The sequence below is a fragment of the Macaca mulatta genome, chromosome 15, assembly GCF_049350105.2.
Source record: "Macaca mulatta isolate MMU2019108-1 chromosome 15, T2T-MMU8v2.0, whole genome shotgun sequence".
NCBI classification, from domain to species: domain Eukaryota; kingdom Metazoa; phylum Chordata; class Mammalia; order Primates; family Cercopithecidae; genus Macaca; species Macaca mulatta.
The window spans coordinates 1,414,481-1,430,969 of record NC_133420.1 but is presented as its reverse complement, the minus strand read 5'-3'; the positions used below and the strand labels follow the sequence as shown (position 1 = coordinate 1,430,969).

Below are 16,489 nucleotides of genomic sequence, written 5' to 3'. Positions count from 1 at the left end.
GGCCCAGAGTAGTCTTAACAGGTGGTCCCAGCAGAACTGGCCACTGCATGAATTGATATTTTGTGTGTGGGGGGGTGGTTGTTCTTCTGTCACTCAGGCACAGTGCACCATAAGTACAGTGGTGCTATCATGGTTCACTGCAGCCTCAACCTGCCAGGCTTGGGTCATCCTCCAGCCTTAGCTTCCCGAATAGCTGGGACCACAGGTGTACATCACCTGTCCTATTTAATTTTTTGTAGAGTCAGGGTCTTGCTATGTTGCCCAGGCTGGTCTTGAATTCCTGGGCTCAAAAGTGAACTGCCCAACTCAGCCTCCCAAGGTGTTGGGATGACAGGTGTGAGCCACTATGCCCAGCCTAGAATTGGTTTTTCTTAAACCTGAGTTTGACACATGAACCCCACTTACATAGATATCAGCACACTCTCACAGCTCGAGAGTTTTCCTGAATCTCAATTCTGTCCGTTCAAGGTCAATATCTAAGAAAGGGTCAGAACTGACCCTCCCTCAGTGAAGCCTAAGAGCAAATACAGCAGCATCTCAGTGTATGAGGAGACAAAGTAAGAAGGGTGGAAAATACACACTGAAATTCTAGTGCTAGAATCATAATCACCAACACTTTAAGAGGGAATCTGCTTTCCAAAATATGTAGCTGCTGGATTAATTTCAAAGTCACCAGATTCCACAGGCAGTAGCTCACAGGGGCACAGCTTTCTAAGGCCGCACAGCCCGGGACAGCGTAACAGCCTCAGGGCAAAGCAAACTAAACAAAGGCTTGGTTCTCTCAAGGACGAAGGTGCTCAAGTGTTTCCAAATAGATTCTTCTAAGTAAGTTAGATGCCTCCTACAACACTGTTTAGAGTGCCAGTGTATTCAGAAACATGAAGTTGAAACTACATCTCAGGACCCCAAAATCACTACGCTAAAGGGACGTCAAGGTGAGGAAGAGCTTAGACCAAACCTGCCTCCCATGCTCTTCCTAACAGAGACAGCTACTGGGGGTGGGGGGAAAAAGCCACGTACCTCCCTCACAACCGATCCACAAGGAAATTCCTCATGGACAGAGTACAGAACTCAAAGTCCCCATCTGCACACGGAGATAAATGCGGATCTAACTGCCTCCTCTGGAAAGATGCACCAGAAATGCATTTGTCTGATCTACCTGTGACCTGGAAATCCCTCCCCGCTTCGAGCCGTCCATCCTTCCTAGACTGAACCAACGTACGTCTCACATGTATTGATGTCTCACGTCTCCCTAAAATGTGTAAGACCAAGTTGTGCCCCAAACACCTTGGACACATGTCCAGGACCTCCTGAGGCTGCCGCAGTGTGTCCTCAACCCCTCCTAAGGCTGTGTCTATAACCTTGGGAAAATGAACTCTATGGACCGAGGAGTGTCGCAGAGATCCTTCTGGTTTACAGGAAGCATTCTCTCCTGCGAGTATATCAATGAAATCATGTGGAATTACAAAATGCCACTTTAGTAAAAGCCAAGGAATTAGGGTTCTATGTGCTTCAAAAAAAAAAGTAACGTTCTATTTGTCAATGGACCATGAAGCCCACACCCCCTTTTGCAGTGAAGATGTCAAATGGGACGAGAGGCCCCTCCTGAGGATGCTACCCTCTGACCCCACTTCCCAGAGTCCAGTTTCCTGCTGCTCAGGGAACAGCAACCCCAGCTTCACGGGGCTCAGGCCTCCAAACCCAACTCCCACCCATGCTGGAGAATCACCCCAGGGACTAGCTAAGTGGCAGGTGCAACTCTCACCTCACCCCCTTAAAGGGGAAAAGGCACCTTCCCGCTCCTCTTCCTGCTGGTGGGAACAGGGGCAGGAGCTGGAGGATCAGGAGTCGGGCGGCAGAACGGAAGCAGCCTGGGTCCCTGCTAGTCAGAGTTGGCAAATGCCAACCATCCCCGACATTCACTTTGCAAATAAATCCTTCTCTTTTGTCAGGTCCCTGGTTATAAGTTTGCACCCGTAACTTAAAAAGAAAAAAAAAAACTCAGATTAAAAAATCGGTGTTTGGCTGACAATATTTCAATTATCTTGGGGCCTTGGGTCAAATGATGGCAAAACAGGAAACTGAACGCTGTTATTCAGGAAACTACCTTCCAGCGCCGTCTACCCTCCCAGGCTGTCACCTTATGGTTGTTTGTCTGCTAGATGATTAACAATAACTGTTCTGAAAAACTAGGTGTACAGAACAGACAAGAAGTCAGCTCGGGTTGAGGGGAAGCAGGATAAGACCCCCTTCCCCGCAGGATGGTGGAAGAGGAGGAACCTTCAGCACCTGGGTTTTCAGGATGCTGGATCTCTGAGAGCATTTCTCACAGCTCAAGTACAGCCAGACCCTCCTCTGACACAGCCTGTTCAGGCGAAGGTGGGCACCTGCCCTAGAGACCCACAGCCCTGTGCGGGGCTCAGCTGGAGCTGAACTTGCCTCCCTTGGTAAGAGTCAGGGCCAGGGGTGGGGAGAGGAGAGAAGCAGCAGGCCTGAGGGCCACTGTGGAAACTCCATGCCGCGCTAACTCTCGTCTGATGTGCTCCGGCCAAAGCCACGCTTCTCGGAGGGAGTTTCCCTTCACACATCCGGAAATCACCAACACATAGTCTCCCCACAGAACAAATCCTTCCCTAGGAGGCAGACGCTTGGCTGTAACACGGGGTAATGAGGGCCGCGCCTTCGTGCCCACTCTGTAGTGTTTCCTGTTACCTATTTTACCTTAAGCTACAAATGATTCCCGTTTACACGGGACACAGTGACACAGACAGCAAAACACATAAGATTCAGTGTGGTCCCACACCCGTCACTGCTGACCTCAAGTGCTTTGTTCGTTTTGCTTCTAGAGTTTGTACTCTCTCCCGGGGTTCCAGGCCTGTGGATTCAACCAACCATAGATCAACATATTTTTAAATGTGTTTGTACTAAGCATTCAGACTTTATTATTCATTAAACAACTACTCGCATGGTATGTCCATGGTATAGCTGTTACGAGCAACCCTGACATGACTGTCTGCAGGAGGATGTGCATATGTCATATGCAAACACGATGCCATTTTATTGCAGGGACCTGAGTGCCCACAGACCTTGGATTCCATAGGCAGTCCTGCAGCCCACCCCCATGGGCACTGTGGAATGGCTATAATAGAAAATACGGAGGTTTTAAACAGTTATGTACTAAATCTAATCTTTTGTTAAGAAATTAACGTGTATCACTTGTATTATTTGGAAGTCCTTCCTGGCCCAGAGACTTGACATGTTCTTATCTTTTTGTCCACGGATCTAGCCATTCCAGTAAGCTTGTTGAACACAAATCAATTTTACAATTAAATTCTTACAAGAATCACACTCAATCTGTAAGCTGCTTTGGTTTTTAAAGTGAAATAAGCAATAGTTTTGCCAACCTGCTATATCATAGAATAACAGGATAAAGCAGCCCCATGACATGCAAAAACATGGGGTTCAAAGCTAACCAGTATAAAACACGTTACAAACCCCTAAATATGAAAACGTTTTACAGCAAAACCGATATTCCAGAAAAAAACAAGATGTTCAAAAAAGCCCTTTGCAGAAAAGCACTTTCCCCTTTATTTTTCACACGGTTTCCTGAAGCTTGTGTTTGGTGATGACCATGAACCAGAAGTAGCGTCCGCTGCAACTACTGTTACGGCAACACAGAATATTAAGGCAAAAAAAAAAAAAAAAAAAAAAAAAAAAAGGCCGGGCGCGGTGGCTCAAGCCTGTAATCCCAGCACTTTGGGAGGCCAAGACGGGCGGATCACGAGGTCAGGAGATCGAGACCATCCTGGCTAACACGGTGAAACCCCATCTCTACTAAAAAAATACAAAAAAAAAAAAAAAAAAAAAACTAACAGGGCGAGGTGGCGGGCGCCTGTAGTCCCAGCTACTCGGGAGGCTGAGGCAGGAGAATGGCGTAAACCCAGGAGGCGGAGCTTGCAGTGAGCTGAGATCCGGCCACTGCACCCCAGCCTGGGCGACAGAGCGAGACTCCCTCTCAAAAAAAAAAAAAAAAGGACACAGCATATTTCCTATTGATGAGAACAGGTAGAGTGTTATAAAATGAGTGTGGCCTAAAGTCAACAAATGTTCAAATTCTAGGTCTCCCGCAGACACTAGACGGTAACCGCCAAAGCTTATGTACCTGGCAACGTTCAAGGAGACCAAGTTCAGAGCTGTCACAATGCAGCACCATCCTCACGCGATTATCTCAGGCACGTTTGAGGGCAAGTGCCCCCGTCACAGTGGGAAAGCTGCCCAGCCCAGCACTTCCTGAGATCACAGACCTTCGCCTTCCCACGTCTTCAATAGTTCCTTTAGACCGGGAACCAGACAACAAAACCTAAAACACTTCCTCAAATCTCAAGACAGTCTTTAGAGCTCTTTTCCTTGCCCCTTCTCTTACTGAAAAAGCCTATTTTGTAAGCAACCTGTAGTGCTTCCCAGAGCTGGGGCGGGAGGAGAGCTGGTGTTGGGTAGACCGAGTTTCAAGCGTGGGGAGACCAGGAAGTTCTGGAGATGGATGCCGGTGATCGTGGCACCACAGTGTGAACACACTTAATGCCACAAAACCATACACTTAAAAATAGAGTGCTGTGTAAGTTTACCACAATCAAAAAACTGAGAAAAGTCATCTATAATTACTGTCTCCAATATCTTCCATCCTGTAAGTTACATTTGCTTTCGGAAATCCTCAGAGCAATCATGAAAAACTAATACCCTGTCGTCTCTGAAACGCAAAGTCGTTCAAGGGCTTTGGTTATAGGAAAGTAGCTGGAAAGCAAAGCGTCCGTTAGGCACAGCAGCCGTGATAGGACAAACACACGGTAGGAAGGTGGTGGTCATGCTACACACAGATGGGAAGGGTGTGGGGAGCCACAACACCTGATTCTTGGGAGGCACCTGGGCAGGAGCTGAGAATGTACCAAACACGTTCGATCATGCAATATTCACGGACCCCGAGTCCATCCACCACCGCTGACATCCACTGTGGCTGGGGTGTCCTCCCAGCCTGTGATGGCTCGCTCCTTCGGTTAACTGCCTTGAATCTACTGGTTCCTCTCCTCATGGACCTCTTTCCTGTCATCTTCCTGTCATTTTTCTGTCAGCAAACACATTTCTTGTCATTTTCCTGAACTGACATGACATTTCCTGTCATTTTCCTGAACTGACATGACATTTCCTGTCATTTTCCTGAACTGACATGACATTTCCTGTCATTTTCCTGAACTGACATGTCATTTCCTGTCATTTTCCTGTCAGCAAGCACATGCGTCCAGCCTGACCTTGCTGATGTGCTCCAGCGGCCCTGGACTCGAGCCGCACCGTTCCATCAGTGTGGCATTCGCGAGTTACCTCCTGGGAAATGCCAGGTGATGGTAACATCAACCAGGAGGCACAGCTGAGAAGCAGAACGCATGGTGCGGTGCCCAGAACGTCACGTCCTTGAACAGACGCTCCGTATCTTCTCCTCTCCTGCCAGAGCTTCACTGTAGGAAGGCGGCCATTCCTCCAGTGCTGCTACTTCCAACACCGGGGAAAGCAAGCTTCAGAAATGAACGGTGTCAAAGAGGGAGGACCCACCAGCAGGGCTACCGGCAGCCAGACAACCGCAGCCCCAGCATTCCCCAGCCACCATGACTGACAGCCCAGGCTCCAGAAATGCACGGCTTCAACCTTAGGAGTAAAAACCCTCCCAATCCAACTATTATTTTCAACAATGGGATTGAGGAATGAGGTGTTCTAACCCTGCCTCTCTCGACAGCACAGATCATCAGATCCCAGTTCTTATAGGATTGGGGAGTGGGGTGGGGTGGGGTGGTTCCTAACCCTGCCCGCCTTCATAGAAAAGAACTTCGATATGATGACCTGTGCTAGATTAGCACTTTGCTTCTGCCACATGCAGTCATCCTCAGCACCAGGAAAAGTCAGAATCGTTGAGTGATGACACCAATACCAACACACGCCGTTCTGCGGCTCTGGTAACTGGCTGCACAGATACAACCCGATAGTGGTGAGGTCTAAAGACATCACCAGTCTTCCCAAGGATTGTGTTCCTGAATATTTTGCGTTTGGAATAACGGTCTTCTTTGCCAGGGCTGAGCCATGCTTCCCTCTCGCCTGTCCTCTGCTTTCACCAGCTTCGTGTGCGCTTCCGGACAAGTGTTTGTGCAGGTGCTATCACTTATTTCCACAGCGAGAATATACACAGACACCACACAGAAATGGGCAACCCCGTTAGGAGCTGTGCAGAGAGATCTAACTCATCCCATGTGCCAAATTCCTGTTGCCATGGAAATTAAACTAACTAAACTAACGTTGCTATGATCTCATCTCTTACTGTACCACTAAAGATCATCCGGGTAAGAGGAATGTGCCTCTGCATAGCATTCAGCTCACATTTACATGTCGGTTTTTCCTGAATATGGTTATGTGAGATAGAAATCAGTAAGATGGGGTGTAACATACAGTATAGGATCGTTGTGTCTCCTAGCCTCAAACACTTCAAGATCCTCAGAAAATGAAGTTTAACTCTGGGGACGTGAGTTACATAGTAACTTGTTTTGGATACTATCATATCAACACCAAATAACTTCTTGAATTCCTTTTTAAATTGAAAAGCAATTTACAAAGCACAAAAGCCCCAATATTAAAGAATACAATTCAGTCTTTTTAGCATATTCTAAAAGCTGCACATCAACCACTAGTATGTAATTCCGGGACTTTTTCACCACAGGCCAAAGAAACCTTGAACCCATTAAGAGTCAGCACCTGGCTCCTTCCTTCTACCAGCCCCTGACAATCACCAGCCAACTTCCTTTTCTCTGGATTTGCCCATTCTGGACACCTGTTGTGAGGAGAATCGTACAGTGCATGACCTTTGGTGTGACCTTCGGTGCTGACATCTTTCACGTCTAAGGTGAGTGGAATCTCAGTGAGTGACCGGTTGACAGACACCTGGACTGTTTCTACTACTATGAATAATGCTGCTGTGAAGATTCAGGCATGACATACTTTTTGGGAAAATGTTTTCAGTTTTCTTGAGCATATGGCTAGGAGTGAAATTGCTGGGTCGTATGGTGATTTCATGCTTTTCTGAGGAACTGTCGGACTTTTCCAAATCAACTGCACCATTTTACTTCCCCTCCCACTAGCAATATATCAAGATTTCAGTTTTCCCCAATTCACCAACATGTCACTGTCCAATACTGGGGTTTTACCCACCCATCACGGTGGTTGTGAAGTGTTATTTCACGGTGGTTTTGATTTCCATTTCTAAGATGACGAATTCTGCTAAACATCTCATGTGCTTTTTAAGGCATTTATATGTCTTTCTTTGGAGAGTGTCTATTCAAATCCTTTGTCCATTTTTAAATTGGATTTTTATTAAGTTTTTGAATATATTCTTGATATCAGGTCCTTATCATGATAATGTATCCTGTTCTGTGGGTTGTCATTTTACTTTAATAGTATCCTCTGAATTGAACATTTTTAATTTTGATACCGTCTTTTTCCCTTCAGTTGCTTGTTATAGCTCTAGACGTCTCAGCCAAGGAAACATTGCCTAATCCAACCTAACAGTTTCTCCAGGATTCTCCCCTAAAGGTGTTATGAGCTGAACTGTCCCCCTCCCCCAAGATTCCATGTTAAAGTCACAACCCCAGAAACCCAAAATGTCACTGTATTTACATACAGGGCCTTTAACTTGGCAATTTAGGTCCCATAAGATCTTAAAAGTAGGCCCTGATCCAGTATGACTGGTGTTCTTTTAAGAGAATTTAGACACAGTCCTCAGTGCTGCATACACGTAAGAGAAACCTGTGAGGACACAGAGAAGAAGCTGTCTACACAGCATGGGGTGAGGCCCCAGAGAATCCAACCCTGCCCTCACCTTGATCCCAGGCTTCCAGTCTCCAGAAAAAAGGAAATAAGACGCTATTGTCTAAGTCGCACGGTCTGTGGTGTCCGTTATGGTACCCAGCAGACTGACAGAATGGGTCTCAGTCAGCTCCTTACATTGGAACCATGTTGAGCTTTGCACGTAGGGTGAGGAAAGGTCCAGTCCATACTTTTCTATGTGGATACCCCAGTTGTCCCAGCACCATTGAGTTGTGAAAGGAAAAAAGTAAAGCAACCCTTGCTGTCCTCTCTCCATCAACAGATTAGAAGATACACTGAAGAATCATGGACAATTTTGTCGGTTTAAGCCAGTGGTTTTCAAACTTTTGGGTCTCAGGAACCCTTTGCACTTTATTAAAGAGCACAAAAAAGCTTTCTCATCAGGCCGGGAGTGGTGGCTGCTCATGCCTGTAATCCCAGCACTTTGGGAGGCAGAGACAGGTGGATCACTTGAGGTCAGGAGTTCGAGACCGGCCTGGCCAACATGGTGAAACACCGTCTCTACTAAAATACAAAAATTAGCCTGGCATGGTGCTGAACACCTGTAGTACCGGCTACTAGGGAGGCTGAGGCAGGAGAATCGCTTGAACTCAGGAGGCAGAGGTTGAAGTGAGCTGAGGTCACACCACCGCACTCCGGCCTGCATGGCAGAGCAAGACTCCGTCTCAAAAAAAAAAAAAAAAAAAAAAAACAACATAATTTAGTTTCTTTTACAAGGATAAAGTCATTACATCTTAACGCAGTGTTAAAGAAGAAACCATTTTCCAAAATAAGCAGCAGCGTGGCAACAGTTTGTGCTGCTGTGAAAACACCTAACATCTCTGCACCTCAGACAGCAGGATTCTCATGCCTGCATCTGCGTTCAGTGGGCTGCAGAGCCATGGCTGAAGTTTATGAAGAAAGTCCGACCCCATACTGATATACAATTAGGAAGCAGTATTTTCATTGTGTTTTCAGATCATTTTAGGTATTCTCTGCTGCCAAATGTAACAAGTGGCACTTCCGTACAGGCTGTCTGCAACACAGAGTCTGTGCTCTGGTCGACGGGCCTTTCTGCCCCAATTCCTTCTAAATCGACTGGTCCGTCTTGCACTTGAATGGCTTTTACCAGCACACGATTTTGTAATCACACATTGGTTAGAAAATACTGGTTCGGAGTTATGAGCGGCTTCCACATTTCATTATATGTCCAAAAAAAAAAAAAAAAAAAACCCCACATCAGTATCACCATTGATCACATGAGAAAGTGGTGGACACAAGATTTTTATGTTTTAATATTCGCTGGAAAGCTCAAATGTCTATCATTGGGAAAAATGTAAGGTACTTTCCTTGAGATGAAAGTCATTTTGTTCATTTTTCAGGCCACACCTGCAAATACCTCCATCTGCAGTGGCATCTTTTGTAAGTCATTCTTTATATAAAGGCGGCCGTTAGTGGAACAAGTGGTTCTGCAGGTTCATAGTTCAGAGGCACCAGTGCTCTCCCAAGATAACCATAAAATCCGCAGAAGACGCACCTGTGCGCACTTCCTGTTTCTCACTCAGAACATTCCAGAAGGAACCCTGAATCCCAATGCCACAGCGGGACTGAAGTTTGCTCTCACCCTCACTATATAAACCCAGGGAGCTCCCCCAGCCCCCACCCCGAGGCCCCAGCCTTGGTCCTCTATCTGGTCTAGGGGGGCTCCTGCAGCTCCAGCCTAACAGGGAACAGAAGGCACCCACATGTCACAAAGCCCTCCCAAGGCCCAGCGAGCACTTCTGCTTATGTGCCAGCCAAGTGCGTTTGACAATTCTACAGCCAGCTGTACGGCAGGTAGCGAGGTACCCAGCAAATACTCAGGGCTCACGTTACTAAGGAAGGTGCACAGCGAGGTACCCAGCAAGTACTCAAGGCTCACGTTATGGAGGAGGAAACCAGGCAGATAGTGAGGTACCCAGCAGGGTTCACGTTACCGAATAGGAAAGGAGGGTGGAGACAAGGGGGCTGGAACAGTCTGTCATAAGCTTTAGCATTTACAAGGCTCGCTGAAGATTATCTGATTTGATCGTCACAACAGCTCACAAGATAGGCAGAGGCAAAACTATTTTCACTTCATAAAAAGAGATCCCGAGAACTGATGATGACCACGTGCTCTTCCCACAGGCTCCCAGAAATCCTCCTCAAATCATCTCTCAGTTGTATACATGTGATAATATCTCAGTCAAGTCCCCTCTCTGCAGGGGAATTTTACTGCCGCCCTGCTGTTCCTTCGCACCCCTGCCCTCTCCTGCATTTCAGCCATGCCCACCATCCATGGGGAGTCTGCACCACCCCACCCCCGCTGCTGCTGATGGCTTGGGTCACGCTTACCTTTCATTACCACCTACAGGGACCTGTTCTTCCTTCAAATGCAGCTCAAACTCACTCATTGTGTGAAGCCTTTCTGTCATGTGTAAAATCAGTCTGTGGAACGCTTCATTTAGGAGGTGCTTATGTTGCCTCATTGGCTGTGATCAGGACCAAATTCTGAGCAAACCCGGTGGTCCCCTCTCCCCATCTCTGCTCCAGTGCACTTAAAACAAGGATTCCTGGAAGCATCTTTTTAGTCCAATTCATGCATGAGTCTGCCCCACACACTGCAGAAAAGCCCTGGTGGTCGGTGGTCAGGGCTCAAGGCCCCCCAGGTAGGTAAGGAGAGCTTAGTGCCCTCTCTGGAGTTGTCGCTCAGAGACCCACGGCTGGAAGGGAAGAAACTTGCATCCTGTGAAACACCTAGGCCCCGAGACCCACTCAGGAGTGGAAAACGGGGAAGGAGCCTTGAACAGACCCTCGGGAGGGCAGACAGTGGGAGCCACGGAGGCCACCAGGAAAGAGGGAGGCAGGCAGTGAGGCCACAGGTGATGTGGCCGGGAGGGAGGCGTTGTGACCAGAGGTGAGGTGGTGGGCGGATGACACGGCGTGGTGTGGGGAGGAGATGTGGCCAGGGGCAATGTGGCCAGGGAAGGAGACACAGCTGGAAGGAAGTGACAAGGGGGGTCTCCAGGCCCCAGACTGTGTCTGATTTATAGATGACATTTTACTTAAGATGTTATATCTAACTTTAAAGAAAAGTAGCAATTTCGAACCATTGTGTACATTTAAAGCACGGTACAAATTGAGCACATTTCCCAAACCAAAGAACAGGGCATTGAAGAAAAAATTCATTTAAGATCAGAAATAAAGAGATCCTACAGCTCTTCCAGTCCAATCCCCACCCTAACGTGAATGGGGGGAAAAGGAAGTAGATTCTAGTCAGTCAGAATTAAAGGCAAAACCGATCCACTTTACTTTCTAGACAGAAAACAAGAAGCTCATCAAGGAATCCCTACAAACAGTAGCTTTAGTAGTTCCCGAAATGCAAAATTCACCTACAAAGTAAATCATCTGCTAAGTGTGTATAGAGTAATTTTTTTCATTATTGCCTTCCTCATCTGCAGGGGCTTTTTTAGACCTTGTTTCCCCTTAATTGCCTCCAACACCCAGGAAATTTAAACCCCACAAGTAAACTGTGTCTCGATTCATGCCCAGCGTCCTTTGGAGCAGACAGTCCGTTGCTCTAAGACGTTCTTGTCACCTAAGCACCGAGTACAGCCTGAGAACGCACAACACGCACTCACACAAACTCAGACAGTCAACAGGTGAGATACGGCACATGAGGAGGAAGACAAGATAAATGAGCTTCACTGACACCCCAGATCCGACAAGAAATGACACACGCAGCCTGCTCTGGTGCAGGTGACTCCTGGAAAACAGCCAAGGACAGCATTTGGAGAAGCAGCACCGCAGGCCAGGAGGGTCTGGGGGCTTAAGAAGGGAGGGGCGCCCCGACCAGGTACTGGGGGATTCAGAAGGGAGGGGTGCCCCGACCAGGTGCTGGGGCTTCAGAGGGGATTGGTGCCCCGATCACTTCCTGGGGGCTTCAGAGGCAAGGGGTACCCTGACCACGTGCTGGGACTTCAGACGAGAAGGCACCCCGACCGGGTCCTGGGGGCAGCAGGACAAGCCCAGGGTTCCGTCGTCACTTTTCACTCCCTACTCCCGAATCTCGCCCTGAAGTTGCAGCCAGTCCAGGTATTCATTTACACATAAAATTAAGTATCTGTGAGTAACACAAGTCACTAATCCACACAGATCTGAGTCTACAGATACCTCCCAGAGACGCCACCATCCCTTCTGGTAGAAGAACAGCCCAGGGGCCCACGCTGCTAGGAAGGGAGACTGTCTCCAGCCTGACGCTGCAGAGTCCTCAACACAAAGTCTACCTTCTGGAACCATACCGTCTCCTACAGAGGCAACTAGGGGCATGTAGGGTTTTTTAAAATCTTTTTTTTTTCTTAAGACAGAGTCTCCCTCTGTCACCCAGGCTGGAGTGCAGTGGCTCGATCTCGGCTTGCTGCAACCTCTGCCTCTCGAGTTCAAGTGATTCTTCTGCCTCGGCCTCCCGAGTAGCTGGAATTACAGGCGCCTGTCACCGCGCCAGACTATTTTATTTGTATTTTTAAGTACAGATGGGATTTCACCTTGTTGTTCAGGCTGGTCTTGAACACCTGACTTCACATGATCCACCCGCCTCGACCTCCCAAACTGCTGGGAATACACGCATGAGCCACGGTGCCCGGGCCATATAGCTATTTAAATTTGACTAAAATTAAATAAAATTAGAAGTTCTCATTTACACTTCAAGCATTCAGTTACCCACAGGCGGCCACTGACCAGAGGCTGGTAGAGATGTCACACTACACACTGCAGAAGGATCTAGGGACGAAATGGCTCTAAGATCATCTCAGAATCTTTATGTTGAAGCTACTGAAGTTTTACTCTGATTATTATAGACATCAGCATTCTCCCACTTAAAAATGTCAGTGCTATTGCAATGATCAGATCTGTGACTTCCCATCAGCTCTTCTCTTCCCGGATAGATAACTGTAGAGCATCTGCACTCTGCCTCCACACTAAGGGGTAGTAGAAGGCTCCGTGTAAAATCAGGGGGAGAAAAAAAAAATGAATCCCTAGTCCGCCTCCCACCCTACGATTTTGTGAAACTCCTCTTAATATGCACAATAACTGCCAGAGTTGCAATAAAGAAGCATCCCTTGACCAGGAAGCAGCAGGGAAGCAAGAGGAGGGAGATGCGAAGACCCTCCGTTCCCTCTGGGACCCCAGGCCCAGCCAGGACTGAGAAGGGCCGCATAGCCCGGCAGACCCGCACACCTGATGCAAACCATACACACGGCTTCCCTGGGCCTCGGTCCCCTGCTCTGCCCTCACTGGCCACTGTGGCTCTTGGTAGAGGCAGCTCCCTGAGCCCCAACACCCACAGCCAGTCCCCTCCTTGCAGGTCTCAGCTGTGCTCTCACTGCCTCCCTGACGCTTCTCATCATCCGCGTACCGTGTCCACTCTAACCCACAGCCCTTGCTACCGTCCACCCCACCACGGAGCCAAGCACACAGCAGGTGCCCAAGACGCCCCAGTGGGCGGGCATGCCAGGGTAGGGCTTGGAGTTCCAAGGGCCATGTCCCGCACACCACCACAAGTGCCGCGGAGGCTGTGGAAGGGGTCCAGGTTTCAGGCCTGTACTCAGCTTCTCCTGGCCCCCGAGGCCAAGAACCTAGCAAGGGAGCGCAGCCGGAAGCAGGGTCCCAAACCCCCTTCATGCTCCTCAAGAGGAAGGGGGCTTCGGGGCACAACCCCACGAGCGTCTTCCTCCTGCCAGGCTGCCTGTCACAGCCCCGACACCTTCACAGCAGGGAAACCCACTCCTGTGAGGAGAAAACCACCAAGTACAACAGGAGCCACGTCCCCCGCAGCGTCTGCTGAGCCCAATAGCGACAGCAGCAGCCGGGCCCCCACTCAGCACACACCGACTCCGAACCCGCCACGCACACCACAAGGCCGACCATCTTGAAGCTCAGCTTCCACTCGTCAGGGCCCTCTTCCAGGAGAGCTCGGCATGCCTATCTTCCCTGGGCTCACAGAAAGGAGTAGGACCCAACCCCGAGTGTGCACAAAGTTAAGCTCCCACTAGCTGTGCAGACAACCTCCCTAGCCCTGGACTGAGAAGGGGCCAAGCGCAAACAGCCATATTTTGCCCTCACAGGTACGGAATTCAGTCAGCTCTCTCAATGAAGTCGTGACAGGTCAACTCCAGGCTCCTCAGTGCTCTGGGGTTCACCTCGGGCCACTGCACCTTTGAAACGTGGCTGTGGACTCCTCTAGGGTGCTCACTTTCACGGCCCATTTCATTCAGACACTGCAGGCCCCTACCGTGGTGTCAATACCCAGGACACCCCTGCTGGCATCCTCTGAGATGCTGCTGCAGCTGCTGTGATCTGAGAACAGCCATGCACAGGCATCAAAGGGAGGACTTCTCAAGTCTCCTCCAGGGGCAGTGACTACAGCTTTGAAAGACGTTGCACTGAATCCTGGGTGAGCCTGGCTTGGTCCGCAATCTAATCCGGGTTGCTGGGGAGACACACTCTGTTGTAATTGACAGAGGCTGTGGGTGGCAGCTCTACCAAGACTGATAATTGCAACTAGTCTGAGATTTACTATCCATACTTTCTATTTGATGTTTCAAAGGAAAGCATCGTGAAGTTCCAGTAGCAAGGAATTTTCTACAATCTATCACATTAAGATACAGCAGAAATGTAGCTAAAATGTTCATAGGGTCTATGCAGAGGAAGAGATGGGTCTATTTCAGGAAAAGTGCTTGCTGGCTTTTTAGAAACATAGTGAAATCCCTGACAAGTAAAAGGTTGTTTATACTTTTTCTTTGGAACAGAGGGAAAGTTCTTTCTTATTATTTGAATACATTAACTATATTTAAGTGTTCTGGTAGACTGAGTATTAAATATTCAAAAGGAAGTAATTCTGTTCGGTCTATTTCATTCTTTAAATGTAGCTTTCAAAAACTGACAAATACCTGGCCGGGTGCAGTGGCTCACGCCTGTAATCCCAGCACTTTGGGAGGCCGAGGCTGGTGGATCACGAGGTCAGGAGATTGAGACCATCCTGGCTAACACGGTGAAGCCCTGACTCTACTAAAAACGCAAAAAATTAGCCTGGTGTGTTGGCGGACACCTGTGGCCCCAGCTACTCGAGAGACTGAGGCAGGAGAATGGCGTGAACCTGGGAGGTGGAGCTTGCACTGAGCCGAGATCACACCACTGCACTCCAGCCTGGGCGACAGAGCAAGACTCCATCTCAAAAAAGAAAAAATAAATAAAAAGTGGAAAACACCCCATATCTGCCCTGGCTCCGGCTATCTCCATGGAGTGGACAGAGCTTGAGAAAAGCTCACTGTGGAGGCGTAGAAGGCCAGGCCAGGCCGGGCCTTTGCTCAGCAGATGAGCAAGAGGGTCAGCCACCCTAGTGAAGAAGCCCATGTTTGCTATGTTACTGATGATACCCACATAAATTTCTATTTGCCTCCCACACAGACCTGGGATCTATGTTTGAGCAAGCGACTCATACCAACAGTCCCTCCATGCCATCATTTCCCTGACCTCCCCCAGAAAAGCCAGGCCAGGCAGCGTCCCCACACGGGCACTGGGGCCCAGGAAGATCCTGGTCCTGCCCCTCTTCTCTCTCGTCCCTGCAGCACCCTGGCTTGCTGTGGAAGCCCAGCAGTGCTGGCTGAACCCACGTTCACCTGGGGCATTCAGAAGAAGCCTCTGTGCAGAAATCAACTGGGAAGGAGGGCTGTGTGTGCTGGTGCTGGCAGGTCACTCCAATGGATTTGCAGAACTCGGTTTTCAACACAGGTGCGCCACCAAGTCCCTCAAGCCCTTTGTGAGCCTAGAGCCACAGAGCCATTTGCGGCATTCTCACAATCTCTAACAACCCTGCACAGAGGCCCTGTTTTTCCAAAGGACCATAAAATTTTCCGTGTAGACAAAGTTTGACATAATGAAATAAAGTGAAGTCACCACTTCTATTTTCTATTAATCCATTCATTCAAACAAGTATCTCTTCAGTATGTGCATCGAATACTGTGGAATTAGGATTTAGTCCATGCCTTCAAGAAATATACATCACAGAAGAAAAGGTATAGCTTGTAACTAACAGTGCTGAACAGGCAAGAAATAAACATCATAGAAGGAAAGGTAGAGCTTGTAACTAACGTCATAGAAGGAAAGGTGTAGCTTATAACTAACAGTGGTGAACAGGACAGAATTTCACAGGCTAATCAGGAGCCACTGAGGAGGAAGCCATGATTCACATCCACCTGCAGTAGATAAATGTTTCCCGGATAAAGTAACTTTTCTACAGTGATATCTGCTCCTTATTGTTTAATCCTGCTCGATAGGGTATTAAATTACCACTTTATGTGCTGCTTATATAAAATACATCATTGTCAGGGGAGGTTATAAAATAATACTTCACACAAGCTTGGGCTGTGAATGGTGTGAGGCAATGGGACGATGTGTTCCCGTGTTCTCGAGACGCAGAAGGGTCAAGACCCTGCTTCCCTTCTCCTCCCCACCGCCCTGTTCCCAGATGAGGGGTGGAGGCAATGCCGTCGGGCAGTCCTAGAGCTGGCTCCAGGGC

At 48.5% G+C, this 16,489-nt stretch overlaps 1 long non-coding RNA gene across 1 annotated transcript; it reads left to right on the top strand.

Moving 5' to 3' along the window:
- The first annotated feature begins 6,910 nt into the window (after positions 1-6,910).
- Positions 6,911-15,873, top strand: LOC144334905 (uncharacterized). The gene is made up of 3 exons (XR_013405160.1): positions 6,911-6,937; positions 9,279-9,318; positions 14,841-15,873. It is a non-coding gene; the product is annotated as an uncharacterized LOC144334905 (long non-coding RNA).
- The last annotated feature ends 616 nt before the right edge of the window (positions 15,874-16,489 follow it).